Here is a 26,776-nt window from a genome sequence, read left to right as displayed (position 1 = left end):
CAACATCACACTTCAGACAATGCCTGCACCAAGTCCTATGGTCAATGTGCATTTGCACACGCCAACAACCCAGTCCACCGGTGATTCTGCCCCTACTGACCAGAGCGGCCACAGTATGGGACATTCATCAGAGCTGTATATACAGGCGTTTTGTTAGCGCACATTTTTTTAATGCGCAGGGACGCTACCGCCTGCCTTCGTGTGGCGGACATGTGTTGATTTTTGGTTTGTGTCATGAGATCGCCATTTCACTGCTGGGGGGTCGGGGTGCAAGGGGACATGAGTGGGGGCCTGCTGGCAGGTGCCCTGCACTGCTGGGGGGTGGGGGTGCAAGGGGACATGTGTGGGGGCCTGCTGGCAGGTGCCCCTCAGTGCTGGGGGTGGGGGGGCAAGGGGACATGAGTGGGGGCCTGCTGGCAGGTGCCCTGCACTGCTGGGGGGTGGGGGTGCAAGGGGACATGAGTGGGACATGAGTGGGGGCCTGCTGGCAGGTGTCCCTCAGTGCTGGGGGGTGGGGGTGCAAGGGGACATGAGTGGGACATGAGTGGGGGCCTGCTGGCAGGTGCCCCTCAGTGCTGGGGGGTGGGTGTGCAAGGGAACATGAGTGGGGGCCTGCTGGCAGGTGCCCCTCAGTGCTGGGGGGTGGGGGTGCAAGGGGACATGAGAGGGGGCCTGCTGGCAGGTGCCCTGCACTGCTGGGGGGTGGGGGTCCAAGGGGACATGAGTGGGACATGAGTGGGGGCCTGCTGGCAGGTGCCCATCAGTGCTGGGGGGTGGGGGTGCAAGGGGACATGAGTGGGGGCCTGCTGGCAGGTGCCCTGCACTGCTGGGGGGTGGGGGTGCAAGGGGACATGAGTGGGGGCCTGCTGGCAGGTGCCCCTCAGTGCTGGGGGGTGGGGGTGTAAGGGGACATGAGTGGGACATGAGTGGGGGCCTGCTGGCAGATGCCCCTCAGTGCTGGGGGGTGGGTGTGCAAGGGGACATGAGTGGGACATGAGTGGGGGCCTGCTGGCAGGTGCCCTGCACTGCTGGGGGGTGGGGGTGCAAGGGGACATGAGTGGAACATGAGTGGGGGCCTGCTAGCAGGTGCCCTGCACTGCTGGGGTGGGGGTGCAAGGGGACATGAGTGGGGGCCTGTTGGCAGGTGCCCCTCCGTGCTGGGGGGTGGGGGGGCAAGGGGACATGAGTGGGGGCCTGCTGGCAGGTGCCCTGCACTGCTGGGGGGTGGGGGTGCAAGGGGTCATGAGTGGGACATGAGTGGGGGCCTGCTGGCAGGTGCCCCTCAGTGCTGGGGGGTGGGGGTGCAAGGGGACATGAGTGGGACATGAGTGGGGGCCTGCTGGCAGGTGCCCCTCAGTGCTGGGGGGTGGGTGTGCAAGGGGACATGAGTGGGGGCCTGCTGGCAGGTGCCCCTCAGCGCTGGGGGGTGGGGGTGCAAGGGGACATGAGTGGGGGCCTGATGGCAGGTGCCCTGCACTGCTGGGGGGTGGGGGTGGAGGGGGTCATGCGTTGGTGATCAGTAGTGCAAGCTGACATGTGGCTTGCCTGGGGGGCATGCCCATGGTGGATGGGCTGCCTGCGGGACATGACCAGGGGTGCAGGGTAGTCCCCTGTGGTGTGGGCTTCCTGCAGGGGCCGTGGAGGGTGTAGAGGGAACACTTGGGAGGACCCACAATGCCACTCCCCTGCACCCCAGATATACACGTACCCCACTCGCACAGGTCCTGTCGCGTGTGAAACTTCCCGCGCACCCCCGAAATACACGTACCCCACTCGCACAGGGCCTATCGCGTGTGAAACTTCCTGCGAACCCCAGAAATACACATACCGTGCTGGAATCGCGTGTGAAACTTCCCGCGCACCCCAGAAATACACGTACCCCGCTCGCCCAAGGCCAATCACGTGTGAAACTTCCCGCGCACCCAAGGAATACACGCACCCCACTCGCACAGGGCCTATCGCGTGTGAAACTTCCCGCGAACCCCAGATTTACACGTACCCAGGCCAATCGCGTGTGCAACTTCATGCGAACCCCAGGAATACACGTACCCCACTTGCACAGGACCTATCGCGTGTGAGACTTCCCGCGAACCCCAGATTTACACGTACCCAGGCCAATCGCGTGTGCAACTTCACGCGAACCCCAGGAATACACGCACCCCACTTGCACAGGACCTATCGCGTGTGAGACTTCCCGCGAACCCCAGATTTACACGTACCCAGGCCAATCGCGTGTGCAACTTCAAGCGAACCCCAGGAATACACGCATCCCACTTGCACAGGGCCTATCGCGTGTGCATCTTCACACGAACCCCAGGAATACACGCACCCCACTCGCACAGGGCCTATCGCGTGTGAGAATTCCCGCGAACCCCAGATTTACACGTACCCAGGCCAATCGCGTGTGCAACTTCACGCGAACCCCCGGAATACACGCACCCCACTCGCACAGGGCCTATCGCGTGTGAAACTTCCCGTGAACCCCAGATATACACGCACCCCACTCGCCCAAGGCCAATCGCGTGTGAAACTTTGCGCACCCCCGAAATACACGCACACGCTATTTTTGACACAGCGGGTGTTCGTGTTTGTCGCGTACCCCTTTGCACGTCATTTGTCCTAGAGGGCCACAGTATGGGACAATCATCAGAGCTGTATATACGTGCTTTTTGTTAGCGCACATTTTGGCGCACATTTTTTTCATGCGCAGGGACGCTACCGCCTGCCTTCGTGTGGCGGACGTATTTAGGCTTGTGGGTGTCTTCGCCCGTGTGCTGGTTTGCCCTATTCGATTCCATGAATACGTATTGTAGACAAGCGTGTGGGCGTTCCGCGCACTTGCCTCTTGTACTTCCCCCGTGACGCCCACATTTTCACGGGTTGTTCCCCATTCCGCGTGTCATGCCCCGTGTTACGCCTACTTTCGTTATGTGCGCCGCGCTATGTGCGCTTTCGCTATGGCCGTAGCGCACGCCGTTAGATGACCTGTGCGACGGCGTGCGCCACACAGATTTTCAGCGCACATCCCAGATTTTACTTGCGCACGGACTTCCATGAATAGATGTGCGCGGGTTTTGCTGTGATTTTCGCACTTGCACTGCAATTTTCGCATCTTGCACTGCGATTCGCACGGTTTCGCGCGCTTGCGCTGGAATTTTCAGCGCACATTAATTCCATGAATCGGCCTCTATATGGTCAACACCTACTCTCTTGTGTGGAAACCGGGCCTACTAATGGCAAATCAATGTACAGATGTAACATACATATTACCCCATTACACAGGTTTATGCAAATGTATGTCCTACAAACAGTAGTGAATCTGATGTAAGAGTAGTAGTTTCAATGAAGAGCTTGGACGCCTCATCTTCATCAGGGCCAGTCAAACCTCCCATAATCTGAAAGTGCCACAAACGTACATCTGGCGCATTCAGTCTTCTGTAATTAACATTTATCTGCTCTTTGCTTAGAGGATGTAAGTGCCATTTAAATGAGCACAACGCTGCTAATAGGGACGTGATTCCCACTTCCAGGAGTCAATATCCTCCTCTGGAGTTTATTGTTTAGCGCAGTCTGAATTGCTTCAAACATTTAAAGGAACGGCTCACAGAACTCTTTTGTCAACCTACACTTTTCCCTGTATTGCGTTTTGCTGAATTTGTTACCACTTTTAGTTACAGCAAACAGCAGGAGGTAAGTTGGTGTAAGGTATATAGATGCCCCTAGCCCCCGCATTTTGCAGTACAGAAAGTGGTAAATTCAGTAAAACCAATTCGGCAAAAGCATAGGTCGGTAAATGTTATGGGCCTCAGGGCGTGTTGGGGCCTCACACGCACACACACTCACGCATGCAGGCAGGCACCCATAGAGAAGACACCAGAGACGTGTGTCTGCTCCGGTCGCCGGCGCGAACTGCCGGCGCACCGCCTTTAATGCAATCAGCGCATGCGCGAGCCTCGATGCTGCTCGCGCATGCGTACACAACTATAATTGCTACACAACATTCCTCCTTTTCCCCCCAAAACAAAATTAACATTATCAAACATGTGAACCAACAGGGTCCCTCATAACTTTCACGATAAGTGTGCCCTTAGTTACGAGGTAGGGTCCATAATGAAGTCTTTGAACCTCAGCGGTGTCTTGCGCCCCGCCCGGCTCGGGTACCTGCGTGCTCCTGCGTCGGGGTCCTCGGGTGCCACCGGAGATTCTGGCGGCCCATCGTTTTCCACCGGCACCCCAGTATTCGGGTCGGGGTCATCCCTGACTGTTGCCTCAGGGATCGCAGTTTCTATGCGCTTGAAGAACGAAATATTTCTGGTAATAGTCCCTCTTGCGTTGGCAGCCGTGACCATCGACCCTTTGACGTGGGTCACGCCCAGTGGTTGTGGTTCATACGGCAGTGATAACTTCCCCTCTGGCTTCCTGTTGCGCACCAGCACGGTGTCACCTATTGCGATCGCCCTCTCAGGTAGCCTTCGCCGTGTAGTCTCCTTCTCATTCAGAGTGGCCCTCTCTGTGCGCACGTTGCGGTTGTCGATCTCTCCTGGTGGTCTTCCTTCTACTTCGGGTAGTAGACCTCTTGGTATTCTTTTGAAAAGGGCTTCTGCGGGGGCGACTCCGGTGGACTGATGTGGGGTCGTGCGATACTCTCTGAGAAACTCGACCAGATTTCGCCGGAGATCTTCTCCCCCATTCACCGATATGCGGAACACTTTGTTGAGCGTTCGCATAAACCGCTCCACCTCGCCATTTGCTCTCGGCCATAGTGGGGTTATTTTGCAATGCTTTATTCCCCTGTCCTCACAGTATTGAGCAAAACGCTAGCCCTGAAACGGTGACCCATTGTCCGAGCAAATTTCCAGAGGGAATCCATGTGTGGCGAATATTTTGTCCATGGCCAGAATGGTGTGGTCACTGGATGTGGATTCAACCAACTCCACCTCTGGGTATCGTGACCACTGGTCGGTCACCACCAGAAAGTATAAACCTCAGCCCGTGGATCCGAAGTCCGCATGCACTGTCCCCCATGGGCGGTCACTCCTCTCCATGGCCTGAATGGGTGGCGCTCTCTCCACAGGGTTTGCGGCTTGACATGGGATGCAGGCCTTCACAAATTTCCCCACCCTTCCTTCCAGATCCGGAAACCAAACTTTCAACCTGAGACGAGCTTTCATCTTGGCCATTCCTTGATGTCCCTTGTGGGCTAGCTGTAGGACTTTCTCAACTAACGCCCCTGGTATCACAATCTGGTGCCCTCTTAGCAGTATTCCATCGTCCGCCACCGACAATTCATGGCGTGTCTTCCAGAGTGCCTGTAGATCTCTTTGTGCTTCCGCAGTCCTTCGGGAGTTGTCTAGGAGGACCTCCCGCCATTCTCCTGTGTCCACCGCACCTTTTATCTTTCGGAATGCTTCATCGCTATTGGATTCATCCGTGATTTCCCGACGTGTCAGGGCAAAAGGCAGTGCTGCCTCAACTATTAGATGTACGGCTTCCACGCAGTCCGCCACCTCTAGTGAGTCCCTGAGCCTCCCGGTGCCCGGAGGGCGCGATAGGTAGTCCGCCGGGTTGTGTGTCCCTGGTCGATATAGTAATTTGACCCCATATTCCATGAGGGCCAACATCCACCTTTCTATGCGCGGAGGCGGTTTGGACGACGTTACAGACAATATTGGGATGAGGGGTTTGTGGTCAGTCACCACAACGACTGGCTTCCCTAGAATATAGATTCTAAAATGTTTACACCCCCATAGTATGGCCAAGGCTTCTCGCTCTATTTGGGAGTAACGCCTCTCCGTATCGGTCAGGGCTTTGCTGGCATAGGCGATGGGCCTCATGGTCCCTTGCTGGTCTGCTTGCATGAGGACTGCTCCCAACCCCACTGGGCTAGCATCAACTACGATCTCCGACTCGCGACCGGGATGGAAGTAGGCCATTGTCTCTTGCTCCGACAGGGCATGTTTGATGGCGGTGAACGCTCTTTGTTCCTTCCCTGTCCATGCCACATCATTTCTGGTGAGCGCCCTCAGTGGTTCTGATAGGGAGGCTAGATCTCGGATAAAGCGGCCACAATAATTGACCATCCCTAGGAAGCTTCTTACTTCGGCTGGGGACGCTGGTGGGGATGCATGTCGGATGTCTTTTACCTTCTCCGGATCCGGGGAAATTCCTCCAGCATGGAATATAAATCCAAAAAATTCAAGCCTGTCCTTCAAAAATTCGCATTTTTCTTTGTGTAGGGTTAAACCGACACTGCACAGTCTCTCAAGGGTGTTCTCTAGGCGCTTCAAGTGTTCGGCTTTGGACTTTGCGAAAACTAGGATGTCATCTGACATGTTGATGACCCCTTTGAGTCCTGAAAGTGCCCCCCTGGTAGCATTCTGAAAGACCTCTGCTGCGGACGAGATCCCGAAACTAAATCTTTTGTATTGATACAACCCCTCAGTCGTAAAGGTAGTAATGTATCTAGACTCGGAGTGGAGCTCCAACTGGTGGTAACCTGATCTTAGGTCTAGTGTCATGATCACTGTTTCCAAGGAGCCAGGACCAGCCCAACGTCCTTGGAAGCAGGCCCCTAACCCAAATTCTAGGCACCAGCCGGTCCCTACTGGGACCTTTTGGACACTGTCCTGGCGCCGGTGGCACCAGGCTTATCAAAACCATCGGTCCCGGCACTGGAAGCGCCGGGCTCATAATTGGTGTGAAGGTGCTTGGGTGGACTTACCTGCGGCAGACCATGCTGCTTACTTACCAGCCACTTAGAAGCCCTCTGTGAACAGGAACTACTTTCTTACCTGGGTGGGGCAGATCCACTCCCTGGATACAGCACTGGAACTCTTCTGGAAACTGGAACTCTTTTCTTACCTAGGCGGGGCCGTGGAAGAAGATGCCTCATCACTCCAAGGCTATTTAAACCACACCCGATAGATGAAACGTGCTTCGCGTTATTCTGCATCTGCAGCAGAACGCTCACCGAGTCTGTTCCAGCCTTTCCTCTTTCGATCCTGAACCTGCAAGAATTATACTTACCATTCCTGTATCCAGTCAACATCAGCACCTGCAAAAGACAAGAAACAACAGGTTAGCAAGACAAACTTTACACACAGTGCTTTCTCACCTGATCCATCAGCAGCGGCCGTGTCTTCACGCTGCACCTTCGCCTGCAAAGACAAAAGCATTGTTATACTTACCGGCACGCCGTGAATTCCGGATTTCTTCATTCTGCATCGCCGCCTGTGAAGACAAAGTTTAGTTAAAACTTACTAACATTCCGCTGACTCCGGCGCTGCAAACCAACATCTGAAAGACAAAAGAAAAAGACATTAAGCAGGTTTTTACTCACGCCCATCGCGCTCGTCGCAATAAAACGCCTGCGAATACTCCGGCGTCTCTTTAACACGAACTAAGCTACAAGGAAAGAGACAGTTAGAGCACTTGCCATACTTACGAATTTCCAGGCGCTTCACTCAGGGGCGCCCCCAAGGGGTGGCCAAGGGGGGCCATGGCCACCCTTATAAAAATGCTGGCCCCCCCATCGGCCACCCTGTGAAATTTGAAGAAAAAAAAGGTTTTTTTCTTTTTTCTTCGCACTGAACTGTGCACGGAAAATAGCATGCCCAGTAGTTCAGTGCGAACAAAAAAGTATTTTATTTTTTTGCTTTTTCTTTTTTGCTGCGGTTTGCTGCAGCCCGCCGCCCACAGTGGACGGACCTGGAAATAAATACAGCCTGAGGCTGAAGGTGCGCGTTTCTGCTTTGGCAATTGGCTCATGCTTCCCAGGCTGTATTTATTTCCGGGTTTCCAAAGTTCTGGCTGCATGTAGGTTGTTGTGCCGTCTGCGCAGCACATACTGTGTTGTTTCACGCCATGACCAGGCTGGCAACCCGAAGCTGCATCTGGAAACTCACAGGGACTGTAACTAACCAGGTGCTTTTCGATGCATAGACACATTGGGCCTCATTACGATCCAGGCGGTAAGTTACCGCCTGGGTCGTACCTTTACCACCATGGCGTAAACGTAGTTTACGCCATGGTGGTTGGCGGACTTACCGCCCCATTCCGAGGTCGGCGGGGCGGTAAGTCCCCAATCCCCATTTACCCTTCCCCATTCCCATTTTTGCCCCATAGGGCATAATGGGAGTGGGGAAGGCGTTAATTACGCCACCGTAAATTACGGTGGCATAATTAACAACATGGTCCCTTAGCGCCATGGATTTTAACACCTGCTAAAAGCCGTGGCGCTAAGGGACCTCGGAATCAGGCGGTAAGGGTCGGCGCTGTTTACGCTGCCGTAAACCCCTTACCGCCTGAGTCGTAATGAGGCCCATTGCCGTAATTCTCGAGGTCAAGCATAATGCAAACAGCCCTATTTTGGACAGCTGGAAGCTCGCCTTCTTGGAGATGTTTAGGAACATAGCAGAGCAGTATAAAACACAAGATAAAGGGACCGCCTGTAACTAGAACGTTCGATGCTGCCTACTTAACATCTGTACAGACAGACAGTGGGAGGATTTCACCAATCTCTGTACCTATGGTTGCAATGGCAGAAGCGTATCAAAAAGTAACCCTCCATGGCTAACCTACTATACTGACTTGGGTGCGGTCACCAATGGAAGCAGAAAGAGAACTACTTAGCTGGCACCCTGATCTCTGTTCATGATAAAAATGCATCCAGGGCATTGCCGCCTCAATAATCCCCATCGCCCAGTCAAGGAGACTTCTGTATGTATGCCACTGTGTCAAATGCGAATTATGTTGCGGATGACCTCTACCCCTAAGACATACTCATTTCCTATGCACATCCATAATGTCAGCTTCAGAACCATTACCTCCGAGTCAATAACTGCAGCTGTGAAATGAAACATTGATATGAGTTTATAGTTTATGGGCCCTCAGGATGGATCTAAATTGTGTTTCTTTAATGATGGTAGGACTAGGCTTTCTTTCACAAGTTGTTGATAACTAAGCATTATTGCTCACAGCTAAACAGGCTATTATGAGCCCAGAAGCCATGCAGGTCCATGGCAGTAAAGCTATTAGCAACTGGCCGCAGTGCCAGGTGCTAAGCTGAAGTGCCAGTTTGGGGGCAAAGTTAACATGCTGCCAATATTTCTGGATTGGTGGCACTGCAAAAGGAGATGGAGACCTGTGCTGCCCTGCGGCGCCGAGAGATTTATTTCCCCCACACTTCACAGAGCTGAGGTAAGCAGAGTACGACCCAGGCGGTAAGGGGTTTACGCCGGCGTAAACTTCGCCGACCCTTACCGCCTGAGTACGAGTTCCCGTAGCGCCATGGCGGATTTAACACCTGCTTTTAGCAGGTGTTAAAATTCATGGCGCTAAGGGACCTCGTTGTTAATTACGCCACCGTAATTTACGGTGGCGTAATTAACGCCTTCCCCACTCCCATTATGCCCTATGGGGCAAAAATGGGAATGGGGAAGGGTAAATGGGGATTGGGGACTTACCGCCCCGCCAAGGTCGGAATGGGGCGGTAAGTCCGCCAACCACCATGGCGGAGTTGGCAGCTTAGCGCCATGGACCATGGTGCTAATAGCACCATGGTTCTCCGCCAAGGTCGTAATGAGGGCCTATGTCTGTGTGTGGCACCCTGACCTGGTGTTTTTTTTTGGTTGTTATATGTGCAACTGAGCCAGACTGCTGAGCCTTTTTTTCCCACAATAGAATCGTAACTTAGTCAGTTGGGAATCTTTCCATTCATGGTTGTCAGCAGCCCTGTTTCTTGGCCGGGCGCACAACAGACCTGATGGCAACTCAATGTCACTTGGCACCTTGATTAGGAAAGTGGAGTTCATTGTGTGTCACCATGCAGACAGTAGTCCATGGCAAATCAATGCAGTGATGTGTGCAGCAATGATTTGTGTGCTGCACAAGTCACCACCCTGACCCTGTTGGTTAATGGTGTCTATGTGGTGCTCCCTTATGTAACAGTACAAATACCTGTTTTTGTATGATGTGCCTAATGTCCATATAGGAACACACTGGACTGTTTTGTGTATGTGACTCTGACGAGCATGCCATACTGTCCCCACACTTAAACAAGAAGCAAAAGAGCCCTTGTACGGTGTACCCCATTTGAGTGGCTGATGTTGCAGCCATTTTATACTTGCATCCAAAAACGTAAGCTGTCCAAATGAGCATGTATGGTTCAAGGTACAAACATTTTAATGTTAGGGTGAGTATTGTGAACCGTGATGTGAGCACCAATACATCCATCAGTTATGCATTTAGAGATTCATGCATACAACCCTTTTATCACACAGTTGTTTATCAAATGTAGAGATCTCTGATCACTGTTATAGTCCTGAAAGACTCTGTGATTTAATGCAAAGTATACAGGAATCCTCAATGGTGCTATTTGTCCCCTTTCCCACTCTCAGAGAGGCATTTTGCAAGAGCACAATAAGAGTGTACCTAACTGTCCATCTTGGAGTTATAACCTTCTATCAGAAAATAATTAATATGGTTAGTCTAGTATTGCCCCTTGCGAAATACAAGTGAGGTGGTACGAACACAACACCTGCAACACAGGGCCAGGTCAATGGGCCCTCAGACCCCTAAAGGCTGTTCACGCCGCAGTGTGCCAGTACAGACAGTTTAAAACTGCATTCAGGCAAGGCCTTCCCTAAGAGCAGGTGACAGAAAAACCAGTTACTTGGGCAGCAACAGCTGTGTTTTCACATTAGAATTCTTCTGTAAAGTACTTGAATTACAATGTAATGAGACCAGCTTCATTTATATAGCATTATTTATTCATATTGAGGAGGGGTTTTGTCGCACGGCAGAGGTGTAGTTTGGGAGTGACGTGTGCCAGTCAGTGGGGTGGGGGCGCATTCTGAGGTTTCGCCTTGGGCACTAATTTTGCTAGAAACTACCCTGGCTGTCAGGCGAGGTGTCTCTTGAATGTGCATATGAAATGTGGCTCCTGTGTAAACGACTAAGGTATTTTCTATAATTTTTGCAGCTAGGCTGTAGCAGTTCTGTTTTGTTTTTTTTCAAAATTACTTTTATTGATTGTTTTCAAAGCGTATGTAACTGCACCTCTCTTGAACAGTGCTCAAACATTAATCTCGGGAAAAGTATCAGTTTGGGTAACATTTACAATTTAACTTGATTTTAACTCCCACCTCCCTCCCTTATTCCCCCCTTGCCCCACAATGGAGACGAGACTGGCCGTGAGTTTTGGTCCTTGGGTCACCGGCAAGTTGTTCAATGAGTGTACTTAGGGCTCGGGCTATTCATTCATTCCTTTGTAGGCTTCAAGGAAAGGAGCCCATTCCCTTTCCCTGCTAGGGGATATATTGTGCATGGCCCCCGTAATGTTTTCCATTGCGTAGAGTTCTCTGGCTTTTCTGGCCCATGTTTTCTCTGTCGGAAGGTCCTTCTCTTTCCAGCCTATGGTGATACAGACCCTGGCGGCCAGCAGGAGGAAGTGAGTCATATGCAAGACTTTACCCAGCGCCCTTCTTGTTCCTCAAGTCTGAATAACACCAGCCTTGAGTCCCTGTCCCTGGTAATCCCTTCTATGTTCCTTATCCAGGCCAGAACTTCACTCCAATACGTTTGGGATTTGGGACAAGCCCACCACATATGCCAGTAATCGGCAGGGCTTCCACACTCCCTCCAGCACAAGGGGCTAGCATGACTGAACATCTTTGAGAGTCTGAGGGGGTCGTACTGCCACCAGTGCCTTCAGACCATGCAGTTTATATTGCGCTGAGATAGATATTTGTTGCACCATTTCACACATCTTTGACCACAGTTGGTCTGATAGTGGGGGACCTAGATCTTTTTCCCATCTCTTTTTTAGATTCTCCAGGTTGTTTTCCCGTTCCACTATTAGGGATCCGAATAGACGGGAGGTGAGGCCTTTATTCGAGTGGGTGTCGCTAAGTATCCGTTCAAAATTGGTGAGGTCTCTTTGAAGCTCATCTTTCCGCTCACTCTGATTTCGTGAGCGCACCTTTCAGTTGCAGGTATTTGAACACATCACAGGATCTCATGTGCAGTCCTGCCTCCAGGTCCTGGATTGTCATGCATCCATCTCGCTTTAGGATTTGCCCCACTCTTTCTAAGCCCGCTTCATACCATTCCTGATACCTGAACCGGTACTGTTCATGAATTCTGTCTTTGATGGGTGGCGCCCAGATACAGCTCAATGGGGAGGGCCAGGTTGTAAGACTTTCGATCTCTTTTTTTTTCCACCATAGTTTCAAAAGGGGTCCCATCACAAAGTGCTGCAATACACTATTAGGGAAAGACTTCTTAGGGGCCCATAGCAACTCACCCAGAGACACCGGTATAAGTGGGTAGTTCTCGATGGCCAGCCACTGCTTAGCAGTTCTGTTTTTAATATTAAGGACCTGTACTTGAGAGACCTTATGGGGTAGAAAGTATCATACCTGTTACTCTTTTCTAACAGATTTGCAATTCTTAGTATTTGACGCATGGTGAAACTGTGACTAAAAAAAAGGCCATGGAACCTGAAAAAAAAAGTGGACCACATTTGTCAATGACAGTTTGGGCCTTTTTTGCATCTATCCTAGATCCGTAATAGAGTACAGATGCTAGCGGTCAATGGTCGAAGTGTACCCAAAGAAGCCCCCACTGCCCACAAACATCATTACCACGCCCCCTCCTATGTGCAGTTATGTGTTTGTATTTGTATTTATATTTATTGATTTATAAAGCGCCTTACACCAAGGCGCTGTACAGTGGAACAACTTAATACATGAAAACATAAACAATATAACGGTGGAAGCAAAATTACAATATGAATCATTCAACAAAACAGTGAAAAGAACAATTAACTCAAGGGGAAAGGAGGAACAGGGGAGTGGGACTGGGTAGGGGGGAGGGGTGGTGATGAGTTGGAGGAGGGAAAGGGAAGGGAGAGAGAGGGGAGGTGGGAGAGGGGAGAGAAATAGTCAAGGGGAAAGAATAAGGAGGGAGGGGATGCAGAGCGGGGAGGGGGTTTCAAGGAGGAGAATGGAGGAGGAGAGATTTAAGGGAAGTGCGGAATGAGGAGAAGGTCGAGGTGGAGCGGTTTGCAAGAGGAAGGGAGTTCCAGTGCAGAGGCGCTAGGAGTTGGAAGGAGCGGAAACGGGAGGAGGCACAGGGGGATGGAGGTACAGTGAGAAGGAAATGTTCAGTGGATCGAAGGGAACGGGAGGGGGAGTAGAAAGAGAGAAGGGAGGAGAGATAAGGAGAGATTTGTGTGCCACCCCAAGATTTCCTGTGGCCTCACCAGGCCACCCCTATAAAAATATTCTCGTGGCGCTACTGGCTTCACTCCATCTTCCATCCCAAGAGTCCTGCAATACTTAAGGGAAAAGCATTATACAGAGTCTTCTATATTAACGAGCCACGCATTTAAAGACTATAAAGACAAAAGGTGTCCAGAAACTCACCGCTCGTGCAGATAACGACGGTAACCATCCTCTGAATTCAAGAGGCCAATGTTTCACCAGTGAAGGAACTGGCAACGGCACCCTGCACCAGACGCAGATGGAGAGCCCAGCATTCACCTATCTAAGGTGAGCACGTTGACCTGGGGGGGCTCTACAGAAAAGCTGGGACGAGAGAGAGAGAGAGAGGGGGACATTCAACAACCCAGGCCATTAACCCCCATATTCTTTCACCTGCAGAAACCTCACTCTTTGAGTTCGACACACAGTGCGAAGAGGTTCGACCCCAGAAGCCAAACGAGTCCTGCACATCACTTTTCGAGTCACAGACACCCTCCTGCCAAGACCCGCGCCTCCGTGGGAATCAGGTGAGCGTTACAGAACGCGAAGCCCACCACAAAACTCCTACCCAGGCGCAATGGAAACCTCAGACACTGATCAACTAGCCCAGTTGCTCGGAGAATTAAGAGCAGAAGTCCATGCAGCTCGTCAGGAAACAAACTCTCTAAGAAGAGAACTGATAATTTCCAAGGAGCGAACTGAGGACCTCGCTAGGCAGTTGCTACAAACGCAGGCAGGACAGACACCTTTGCCCGCTCCCGGAGGAAGATATCCTTCTGCATCATCTTTAAATCCTGTGCAAATCAATCTGCCCGGTAATGTGCCCTTGGCTCCGCCCGAACGCTTTTCTGGTGATCCAAAGAAATTTGCGGTGTTCATCAACCAGTGCCGCTTACATTTCTTATGTTGACCAGCTGCTTTCCCAACAGACCAGACCAAGGTGGCTTTTGTGCTTTCTTATCTCAGTGGCAGCGCCGCAGATTGGTCGATCCCTTTAGTCACCCAGGATGATCCGGTTTTACATGATTTCCAGGCCTTCCAGTCCAGCATGGAGAAACTGTTCGCAAGACATGCACAAGGGCAGGCCTTGGACAATGAACTTCTTTCATTACGACAGGGTAATCAAGACCTCTTGACTTAGATAGCCTCATTCAACAGACTTATAGTGGAAACTCAATGGCCCGAGGATAAGAGAATAACGCTTTTCTACAGAGGCCTGCGTGGAGAGCTCAAGGATGTGTTAGCTCAAGTTGTGAATCCTCCACAAGAATGCTCAGACTATATTGACTTAGTTGTCCAATTGGACCACAGACTACAGAACAGGAAGGCAGATCGTTCCAAATTTGATACCCGAGTGTTTTCTAAACCACAAACCTCTACTAGGGAGTTGACACGGTGGAACCCATGCAAATAGGGGGCCTGAAAGGACCTTTAACCCAGAAAGAGCGGGAAAGAAGAAGGCAGCTGCAATTATGCCTCTATTGCGGAAACTCAGGACACTTTCTTCAGGACTGTCCAGTGAAACCAGCTAAGAAGGCTGTAGGAGCCGCGGATACCTGTACCACAAATTCTGAGCAGGGAAACGACCTAGCCCGACAAGAGTAGAGATCCTCTTGCCGAGCGTTAAGATTTGTCCCGTGACCTCGCATTTCGTGGTACCCATGGTCCTCATTAGTCCTGAACGTCCGGATCGTTTGCATGCAATTGAAGCTTACATCGACAGTGGAGCAATCGGTAATTATGTGGACCGTGAAATGGTATTAAGGATGAATCTACCCCTTGTCCCTAAGGCTGTAAAAGACGTCATTACTACTGTGGATGGCACGGAGATAGCCTCCGGACCAGTAACGCATGCCACCCAAGAAGTGACGCTAGTGAGTCAAGATGGACACCGGGAGAAAATCGTGTTTGATGTGATCAAGGCTCCTCAGTTCCAGATCATTCTGGGAATCCCTTGGTTAGAGAAGCACAATCCTCAGATCGATTGGCGAGCAAAGACGGTTCAGTTTCCAGAATGTTTTACCACTTGTTATCCTAGGCCTGATGTTTCACTGGCGGCAATCTCTTCGGAGGAGGTTCCCAAATTACCTCCCAAATACCAGGAATTCCAAGACGTCTTCCGGAAGGATCAAGCTAACACCCTGCCTCCTCATAGGTCTTACGACTGTCAAATAGATTTGATACCCGGAACAACTCCTCCTTGCAGCAGGATTTATGCCCTCACCGAGCCTGAGAATCTTCACCTCAGACAATATTTGGACCAATACCTAGCTAACGGGTTTATCCGTCCTTCAAAATCTCCAGCTTCATCGGCTTTGTTCTTCGTTCCGAAAAAGGAAGGAGACCTTAGTACTTGCATAGATTATCGCGCCCTGAATCAAATCACCGTTAAAAACAGATACCCGTTACCTTTGATCCCTGAACTCCTGGACCAAGTCAAAGACGCATGTATATATACAAAATTGGATCTCAGAGGAGCCTACCACTTGGTACGGATAAAAGAGGGCGATGAATGGAAAACGGCCTTCCGCACCAAGTACGGGCTATTCGAATATCAAGTGATGCCCTTTGGACTTTGTAACGCCCCTGCCGCTTTCCAATATTTTATGAACGATGTCCTTAGAGAACTCATAGACGTGTGTGTTGTTGTCTACATTGATGACATCCTTGTCTATTCATCATCCAAAGAGGAACACCAGAGACACGTTAAAAAGGTTCTCGAGAGATTGCGTCAACATAATCTTTTTGCTAAGCTTGAAAAATGCGTTTTCAACGTAACTGAAGTCGAGTTCCTGGGATTCATATTGTCACCTAACGGAGTCCATATGAATTCAAAGAAAGTCGATGCAATCATCAAGTGGCCATCACCAACCTCTGTAAAAGGAGTTCAAAGCATGTTAGGCTTCGCTAACTTTTACCGCAGATTTATTCCTGAATTTTCTCGGATAGTCCAGCCCATCACCGCTCTGTTAAAGAAGAACAAACGTTTTGAGTGGTCTTCTGAAGCAGAACAAGCTTTTCAGGACTTAAAAGCTAAATTCATTTCTGCACCTGTTCTAAGACATCCTCGCCCAGAACTCCCCTACATCATGGAAACGGATGCTTCTAGTCTTGCTATGGGGGCAGTTTTATCACAAAGAGATCCGGTCACACACCAGTTACACCCTGTAGCCTTTTGGTCCCGCAGGTTTTTGGCTCCCGAGATCAACTATTCAATTACAGACAAGGAACTTTTAGCTATCAGATCGGCCTTTAAAGCATGGCGGCATTATCTTTTAGGAGCCAGACACACAGTCACCGTAATGACTGATCACCGCAATTTACAATATCTAAAGACGGCCAAAGCTCAGTCTTCCAGACAGCTTCGCTGGGCTCTGTTTCTGGCTGAATTTGACTTTATAATTACTTATCGACCAGGCAGTAAGAACGGAAAAGCAGATGCCCTCTCCCGGATGGGAGTAGATGAACATTTGACCACTCCAGAACCAATACCCATAATCCCAGAACAAAGGATTTTGGGTTTGGTCAGCACTCAATCTTTTGAAGACATCAAGACCACGGTTAAATCACTCCTAACTCCGGCCGATTTGCAGGACTGGCAATTAAAGGGAAAATAATTCTCAGTGGATCAAGACCTACCATATTTCCGAGGACGATTGCACTTGCCCTGTGAGAAAATACAAAAACAAGTAATCTCCTGTTATCACGACTCTCTAATGGAGGGTCACCCTGGCATTACCAAAACCATGGAAAAGATTAAAAGACATTTCTGGTGGCCATCATGGAAAAAGGATATTAGAGACTTTGTAATCTCCTGCGGTGTGTGTGCCCAGAATAAAAGTCAGAAGCAGAAACCAGCCGGCCTATTACAGCCACTAGACATCTCTCCCTGTCCATGGCATACCTTGTCCATGGATTTTATCACGGACTTACCTCCATGCTCGGGGTATACTACCATCTTAGTAGTCGTGGATCTATTCTCCAAGATGGCTCACTTCATTCCCCTGAAGGGTCTACCTTCAGCCTCAGTATTGGCCCGAGAATTCTTGGAAAACATCGTTCGCTTACACGGTTTTCCCTCGGTTTTAGTCTCCGATAGGGGAAGTCAATTCATCTCCCACTTCTGGCGCAGTTGCTGTCGTCTAGCCCAAATTGATGTAAGACTTTCGACCAGTCACCATCCCCAAACTGACGGACAAACCGAAAGGACAAATCAGACACTAGAACAATATCTACGTTGCATGCTCCAACAAACTGAAAACCCCTGGAAGGATATTCTTTGGATCGCTGAATACGCTTACAACAATTCGACTCATTCTGGAACCGGGAAGACTCCTTTTTTCCTATTATACGGACACCATCCTAGAACCTCCAACCTGGATCCTCCCCAAGAATTTGAAGCACCTGCTGTGGATCACTTGCACTCGGAGATCACCCGTGCTTTTAAGGAAGCCACTGCCCATCTGCAAAGAGCTAAAGCTCAATTCAAAAAAGGAGCAGATCGACACCGTAAAGAGGCCCCTCACTACGCTGTAGGAGATCAGGTCTGGTTATCCACTAAGCACCTGCCTCTAAAAGGACCCCGCACCTTCATCCCGAGATACCTTGGACCCTATCTCATATCTGCCATAATTAATCTGGTGGCTGTCAAATTGGAATTACCTACGCATATGAAAATACATCCAGTATTCCATGTCTCCTTATTAAAACCAGTACAACCAGAAACCCGATTGACTGAACTTCCAGAACCGGTTTTAGTAGATGGAGAACTTGAATTCGAAGTAAAGAACATCCTAGACTCCAAAATCTCCAAATCTAAGTTATATTATCTGGTTGATTGGAAAGGATACGGCCCCCAGGAGAGGTCTTGGGAACCCTCAGAATATGTCCACGCACCTCGTCTGATCAAGAAATTCCATCTGAATCACCCCAACAAGCCAAAACCCCCAGAGAAGACACGTTTAGGAGGGGCCTTGAGGGGGGGTGCTGTCATGATCACTGTTTCCAAGGAGCCAGGACCAGCCCAATGTCCTTGGAAGCAGGCCCCTAACCCTAATCCTAGGCACCAGCCGGTCCCTACTGGGACCTTTTGGACCCTGTCCTGGCACCGGTGGCACCAGGCTTATCAAAACCATCGGTCCCGGCACTGGAAGCGCCGGGCTCATAATTGGTGTGAAGGTGCTTGGGTGGACTTACCTGCGGCAGACCATGCTGCTTACTTACCAGCCACTTAGAAGCCCTCTGTGAACAGGAAATACTTTCTTACCTGGGTGGGGCAGCTCCACTCCCTGGATACAGCCCTGGAACTCTTCTGGAAACTGGAACTCTTTCATACCTAGGCGGGGCCGTGGAAGAAGACGCCTCATCACTCCAAGGCTATTTAAACCACACCCGATAGATGAAACGTGCTTCGCGTTATTCTGCATCTGCAGCAGAACGCTCACCAAGTCTGTTCCAGCCTTTCCTCTTTCGATCCTGAACCTGCAAGAATTATACTTACCATTCCTGTATCCAGTCAACATCAGCACCTGCAAAAGACAAGAAACAACAGGTTAGCAAGACAAACTTTACACACAGTGCTTTCTCACCTGATCCATCAGCAGCGGCCGTGTCTTCACGCTGCACCTTCGCCTGCAAAGACAAAAGCATTGTTATACTTACCGGCACGCCGTGAATTCCGGATTTCTTCATTCTGCATCGCCGCCTGTGAAGACAAAGTTTAGTTAAAACTTACTAACATTCCGCTGACTCCGGCGCTGCAAACCAACATCTGAAAGACAAAAGAAAAAGACATTAAGCAGGTATTTACTCACGCCCATCGCGCTCGTCGCAATAAAACGCCTGCGAATACTCCGGCGTCTCTTTAACACGAACTAAGCTGCAAGGAAAGAGACAGTTAGAGCGCTTGCCATACTTACGAATTTCCAGGCGCTTCACTCCATCTTCCATCCCAAGAGTCCTGCAATACTTAAGGGAAAAGCATTATACAGAGTCTTCTATATTAACGAGCCACGAATTTAAAGACTATAAAGACAAAAGGTGTCCAGAAACTCACCGCTCGTGCAGATAACGACGGTAACCATCCTCTGAATTCAAGAGGCCAATGTTTCACCAGTGAAGGAACTGGCAACGGCACCCTGCACCAGACGCAGATGGAGAGCCCAGCATTCACCTATCTAAGGTGAGCACGTTGACCTGGGGGGGCTCTACAGAAAAGCTGGGAAGAGAGAGAGAGAGAGAGAGAGAGGGGGACATTCAACAACCCAGGCCATTAACCCCCATATTCTTTCACCTGCAGAAACCTCACTCTTCGAGTTCGACACACAGTGCGAAGAGGTTCGACCCCAGAAGCCAATCGAGTCCTGCACATCACTTTTCGAGTCACAGACACCCTCCTGCCAAGACCCGCGCCTCCGTGGGAATCAGGTGAGCGTTACATCTAGCTTCGAGAAAACCCTAGCTCCCTGGAGCTCTCCGACGATGTCATCTAGGGTCGGTGTGAGATGGCGTTTGCGTTTGATCGCCACATTAGGCAGCCTCATATCTACGCAGATGCGTACTGCCCCTGGTTATTTCGGCTTCTGGGCCACCACAATTGGGGAGACCCAGGGGGTGGGTCCATCTACCCTTTCGATAATGTCCTTGTCCACCAGTGACTGTAGCTCTTTCACAACTTGTTCCCTTAGATGAAAAGGGATACAGCGATGTTTAAGCGCTGTCGGCCTCACAGACTCATCTATGTGCAGACGTATGGGCTCAGCCTTGAGTTTTCCAATACCAGTGAAGATCTTCTCAAAGCGCTGTAGTAGGCGGTCCAGATCGGTGAAGTACACGGCAAGAGTGAAGTGTACAATGTTTAGCGCTTCTGACACGGCACAGCTTAGGAGGGAGTGTGGGCTTACGCTGGTGACAAAAACCTTGCCTTTATTTTGTTTTGACCATGAGAGACTGGGGCCACGAATACTCCTTGGATGGGGAGAGGTGTATCCCCTCCGAATGCGTAAATTCGCGCTGTGGAATTCGTCAGCCTTGGTGGACCAGGAAGAGCATTGTAATGTTTGGTTGCGAGTACGCAGACAGACACCCCAGTATCTATGAGGACCGGAGTTGGCATCTCGCTAATGTTAACGGTGCATCTGGGTTGTCGACGGTCCCCAGGGCCTTGCGCAATGCTTGAGATGAAAAATATTTCATCATCTTCCTCCTCCTCTTCCGCGATATTGAGATCTTGCATTCCTTGTTCGACAGAGGACACACCCCTTACTCTCCCAGCGACACTCCTACCACTTCTCTCTGGTCCTCTCAAAACTGTTACTGGCGTCGTTGCCCTGCACATCCTCGCATAGTGTCCCGGTGTGCCGCATTGACCACAGGTCCTTGACTTTGCTGGGCACTCTCCCGCATGTGGCAGATCGTACCCACAGTATGAACACGATGAGACATTCCCTTGCGTTGTGGGCCCTTCGCTTCTCCTTGGTGTCCATCTTGCCTTCCCCATGGCCGAACGTCCTATTGCATATGCCTCTTCCTCCTTCCTGGAGCGTGTAGCAGCGTCCATTTTCGCCCCTCTTGCCTTTGCCAGTTCGTACGCTCTCCCCATGTCCAGAATTTGCTGCAGAGTCAGTCCAGGTTCTCTTAGCACTTGTCTCCTCGGTGTCCCTGAACAGCAACCTTGCAGCAGTTGGTTGCGAACCATTTCTTCCTCGTTAACCCATCTACAGGAGCTCGCTAGGTGTCTCAGACGAGCGCAAAACTGGTCTAATGATTCCTCTTCCAATTGTTTCTCAGCGCCCATGACAAACCTGTCAAAGTCAACGTTAGCCATAGGAAGGAAGTGGTCACGGAAAGCTTGCTTGAACGCATCATAATTCGCTGCTGGAATGTTGAGAGTGTCATATATGCTTTGAACCTCAGTCCCTGCAGAATAGACCATGATGGCAATCTTCGCCTCATCTTCCGTTTCCCCCGAGGCTCTAAAAAACATTTCCAGCTTTTTGACCCATGTGATCCACTTCGGTCCTAGCTTAGATGGGGGGCCTGTGGTATCAAATTCAGGCATGGGGGCTAGAGTACTGTGCATTCTGCGAGGTATTGGGGCGACAGCATTTTCTTCTTCCTCTCCTTCTTCCCCCATTGTGTACTCAAAGTGATCCTTGTCTGGTAGGCGTCGAGGTATCTGGTCAACTTCAGAGTGCTTTCACACTCTCCTTCTTGTTCTTACCACAACCCTGTGGTGTCTGGGCTGTGGTGGTTCCAAAAATTGCTCTGGAGCAGTGCAGGAGGCAAATGGCGCACGAGCACCCTCTCGGGCCGCAACCACTGCAATCTGCGTGTAGAGTAGAATAAGAAAATGGCCGCCGGCCGTGCGTGCGGGTCCGTATGCATCCGATCGATGCACACGCAGTAACGTTCCTTCACTCCGATGTCTTCGGAGCGGAGGACGGCTCCGTGTCCGCCCTCGTCACCAGTGTTATGGGCCTCAGGGCGTGTTGGGGCCTCACACGCACACACACTCACGCATGCAGGCAGGCACCCATAGAGAAGACGCCGGAGACGTGTGTCTGCTCCGGTCGCCGGCGCAAACTGCCGGCGCACCGCCTTTAATGCAATCAGCGCATGCGCGAGCCTCGATTCTGCTCGCGCATGCGTACACAACTATAATTGCTAAGCAACAGTAAACAAGAAGTCAGCAAACATTCATAGATCCCTGTGTCCTTGAATTCCCGACATTGTTCAAAATATTAAACAAGCTTTGGTTTCCCCTGGATCAACAACCCCCCCCCCCCCAACTCGACTCCACTCAGATCTATTGCCAAACAGCCTCGACTTCTGCTTATCCTAATCCATGCCCACTAACATCCCTCATCCCACATGGTTGCCCCTTGGTGCCGCACAAACCAATCCCAGTCACACTCCAACACACCCCAGCCACTCATTAGAATTCCCTCCATTGTCATCTCTGTCAGTCAAAACAGTGTGGTGTGACCTGTCAATTCCCGGCTTTACCCTAATCCATGTGAGGAGGAAGTGAAATACCCAAACCGAGGGTAGGAACCCTTTCCAGCACAGTCGATGAATAAGGACAGTGCCCTCCAATACTGAAGATCACACAATACCCTCAGCCACGTGACAGCTGCCATACTATGCCAATATATACATCCAATTAAGAACCTCCACTTTATCCTCGTCAACCTCTTTTACAACAGCCACATGCTTTTGGGCAGAACTGCACAAAATACCCAGACTCGCCATTAGTGGAAAAGGTTGCTTTGATAGGACAGGCCACGGTTTACAAACTAAACTAACCTGGCCCCTCGGCCTTACTGACTAAACACAATTTTAACATGTAGGTCCACCCACTCTCCCCCATTCCCTCACTTCAAATATTCCTCCCCCAACATCTTTCCAAACTTTATCCATGTCCTCTCCCCGAGGCACCACCCGTCTTCCTTACCTCTTCACCTACCTTGTAGCCCCGGGCTAGCCTGTCTATCCAAACAGCACTAACCACCCTCCTTACCGCAATAATCCTTCGGCTTCAGACAACCATCATTTAACCAACCGTGTCCCCGGCTATCGCTTCAATATCTCCAGACCCGAGAATGTATAATTCCACACCCCTGAAATGTTCGTCCCCTCCCATTGAACTCTCCTACTCCAAACTTTTCCACTTAAAATAACATTCTATGCATCCCTGATCATCCGAGTTCCCCCTTAGTCTAAAATTCTGTGTTGACCTGTATTCACCCCTTTTAACTGTCACCAAACTCAACTGCCACACAACCAAATGTCCACTTAAGCTAACAAACTAACAGAGGTACGGCAAAATGATTACTGTGTTGCTGTTCATGAAAACCCAACAACTTCTCAACCCGATATGTTCCTATCACCACTATTCCTTCTTGTAGGAACCCCTCCAACCCAGTCACTGCTACCCCTCCTGCTGAAACCCCTCCCCCAAAGATTGCTGGCTGCCTTCTGCCTCCTGTCCCCCTTCAGCCCTGTCCAGGGTGGGGCAACCAACAACTGGGCCATAAAAAGGCACAGGCCTGTCCTGTAGTACCGATGAGATCCTAAACCACAAGGCCCAGAGGGGTCATACAACCAAAAAATCCACACTCCTTGCTCTATGCTGAGCCTGGGCCTGATAACTCATGCCCCCTAACACTAGAGTAGGCCACACTTATATCAACTTAACTACTGCACTGTTCTCTCACTTAATCAACCCCCCTTTACCTTACCACCAAATCCCTGTCTTCCCTTTAAAATACAACCCAAAGCTATCTTTACCTTCCCTCCATCTCGAGGCTTCCTTCTCGATGCCCTTCGCTCAGCCACCTCCAAATCTCTGATGGTCAGACGCTTTGCCAGACAGAGAGTGGGGGGTAGATTTGTCTCTTCTGCAAGTTTCTCCCTCTAGAATGGCCTCCAAGCCCTCTCAAACTTGAGCCAGACCACCTGGAGTTCCGGAAGCGGCTCAGGACCTTCCTCTTCTCTTCTGCTTTCTATCTCGCTCTCCCCTGTTGACCAACCTGTATATTGAGCTCACTGACCACCCTCAGAGATTCACTGGCAATTCCCCTCTCCCTACACTTGCACTTTGCGTCTTGCACTTGCACGATGTAAATGACACAAGGCTTAGTAAGATCGTGTTTTTGTCCTCCCTTTGTGTTCCATCCCTCGTCTTCCCCCACCTAGAAATACTTGTGTAGAGGCGTGCTATAAATGACTTATCATATCATATCCTCCTCCCCTGCCCCCGGTTCATCCCAACTGTCACTCTCTTCATCCTCATCATACTTTTCAATCCACCTTCCTGGCCCTCAAGTTCTCCAATGCCCTTTCTTTTTTATTAATATTACCCACCCAATCCTGTTCCAACCTGGGATATCCACTTTTCCTTCATATTTATTATTTACTTTCCTTTTATTCTTTTCATGTTTATTATATTTATTTAATCGCATCCTTTACCCACCAAATCCACCTCCAACATCCTTCACACCACCAGCCTTACCCTTACCCTCCCCAAACACCAATGCACCTTCACTTCAAATCCTGCTCAGCTCTTCGTCCAAACCGTCATAGCCTGGAGCACACACCGCATCGCTGCTTCACCGCCAATGGGGGGAAGCCGTCCAAATCTCTCCCCACTCATTTCAAATTCCATCACTGCTGCACTGCTGCTGGGCGGGGAGCCACCCAAAATCTCTCCCCACTCTCTGCAGGTGACAGAGTTCCAGCCATCTCCCTACACCGTGATATCTAGCCCAGGGACGTACTATTCCCCTTCAGCTCCTGTTGTATGGGGAAACCACCCTAACACATCCCCCATGCTGCTACCCACTGGGATGATGGCATTCGGCCAACTCCCCTTACCCCCATTGGCAAACTTGGGGCCGTATTGAGCCCTCTGCCACCCCAAGTGGGAAACATCTATTCCACCTGTGGTCACTCTTGGGAGGCACCCACCCTGCCCCACACCCAACCTAACACCCTCTCCCACCCCCTCCTTAATCCCCCTGCCTGCTTCCCACCTATGCCACCTGGAACCAACCTGGCTGGCGTGCCCACTTCTAACCAATGGGAGGTGTGGAGGGTGCCTCTGTCCGCATACTGTGTGCCTTTGAACTGAACAGCTGCGTCCTGAGCTACTGCCCAGCCTACTGATATGGTGCCTAAGGGCGTTACCGGCCCTGCACCGATGCATTATCACTTCTGCTAACAACAGGGCTACAAATCCAACGATACTCCCTGCAGGAACCGCCCGAACCCCCCTCCACCACCCAACTGTGTCCCAAACTGCCCACACCACTCCTATCGGATCCCCTCATCTCCCATTAGAGGCTCAAACAAAGGAGCACCTCAAAACCTAGCGGAACACCCAGGGCCTGTACCCCAAGGCAAAGCCATTGCCATTGCCATTTGTAATTGGGGCCACTTACTACCCTATAGCCTGTGCCTATTCCGTGTCCATGCTGAACCCGCAAAGGAAACTATTATCTCTAGTGCCCCCATGCCGAGGCTGATCTGAGCTGGGTGCCCCCCAGCTGCGACCGCTGAGTCCGGTGACCCGGACAGGACAGGGTGATCCCTGCCCTTCACCCGCTACGTGTACGCAGAATCCTGGGTCCGTGTCGGGTGCCCCGACACCATCTGTGGCCCGCCCCGGTGACCGGAGGCGGGCCACCACACTGGCGACGAAGCGGTCTGGGGGTCCCTGCTCACTTTGTTGTGAGCGGGCCTCCGGGGCCTCTTTCGACAAGGTGGTGAGAAGACAAAGCCATGTGATTGTCGGCCGCGTGGAGGTGCGGCCGCTGAAAGGAGACCCAGTGGCGGTGGCCACGTGGCGGTGTGGCCGCCAGTGAGAGGAAGCGCTATCGGCGGCAGCGGAGGCCATGGGAAGGAGCTGTGGCTTCGGCCCTGTTGCGTGGAGGTAATGCGCCGCCCCTGAACAAAGGAAAGGGGCGGGGCCAACCTTCCGTTCGGTTTCCGCAGACAGGGGAACAGCGGGAGGCTGCCCTGGAATGGGCGGACGGCCCCATCAAGGCCCGGGCCGCCGGGTGAAGTTGCGTCTGCTTCACATTGGCTCAGGCTGGTGATAAGCCCGGAAAAGGGGGCGTGACCTCCACAGAAGCTTGCCCATACTAGGCAAAGAAAGGGGCGGGGCCAACCATTGGCAAGGTCCCCGAGGGGAAAGGGTCAGCCCTGAAAGGGGTGGACGGTTGCAAGACCAGGGCCGCACAGTGAAAGACAATTTTGAGCACAATCTCATCGGGATCGTGACACGCCCACAAAAGGGGTGCGGCTTTCCACAGAAGCACTCCCTTCCACGAAAAAAGGAAGGGGTGCGGCCGGAAATTCCGGGCTGCGGCGGTGAACAGAAGCAGCCATCTGAACCTGCAAGATAAAGAGGGGGACACGTGGCCTACCAGCACCAGGCTGCAGGAAAGAAGGAACGTAGTTGTCTTCAAGAGTGTAGGAAAGCACATCTGGGATCTTTCTGGTGCTTCTGCCAGCCTCACCTTTCCTGTTGGGTGGGGCCCCCAAGAAGTAATCGGGCGCCCACTTTAGCCCAAGTTCGGTGAGACCATCAAGACCCCGGTCCAGCTAAACCAGTGTCAACCCCAAGGAAGGCAGCGGCTCCTCAAGGAGTGCTTGTGCACCTTCAAAAAGGGCTTCCACAAGGGGGAGATCAAGCAACCTGAGGCCCGGGGACTGTGAACAACACCCCAAGACTCACCAGTAGTGGACAAATCCGGCATCCCGCCCAGCGCTCAACATGTCGGACGACGAGGGGGCATGTCGAGGACAGCTTGCACCACTACCACCCTTCGACGTGTTGGGTGTGCCTGCCAGTCTGGGACCCCAGTGGATTACCTGGGTAGAGAACCTGGAGTTATACTTTGAGGCGGTTGAAATGAAAGACAAGGCCAAATGCCCAACCTTCCTGTACTCGGCCGGTCTGGCCATCCAGAGGCTGTTCAAGACATTACGGCACGCAGATCAGACCT

The sequence above is a fragment of the Ambystoma mexicanum genome, chromosome 1q (assembly GCF_040938575.1).
Source record: "Ambystoma mexicanum isolate Mex_15411 chromosome 1q, UKY_AmexF1_1, whole genome shotgun sequence".
NCBI classification, from domain to species: Eukaryota; Metazoa; Chordata; class Amphibia; order Caudata; family Ambystomatidae; genus Ambystoma; species Ambystoma mexicanum.
The sequence above is the reverse complement of the archived record's forward strand: the minus strand, read 5'-3'. Positions refer to the sequence as shown.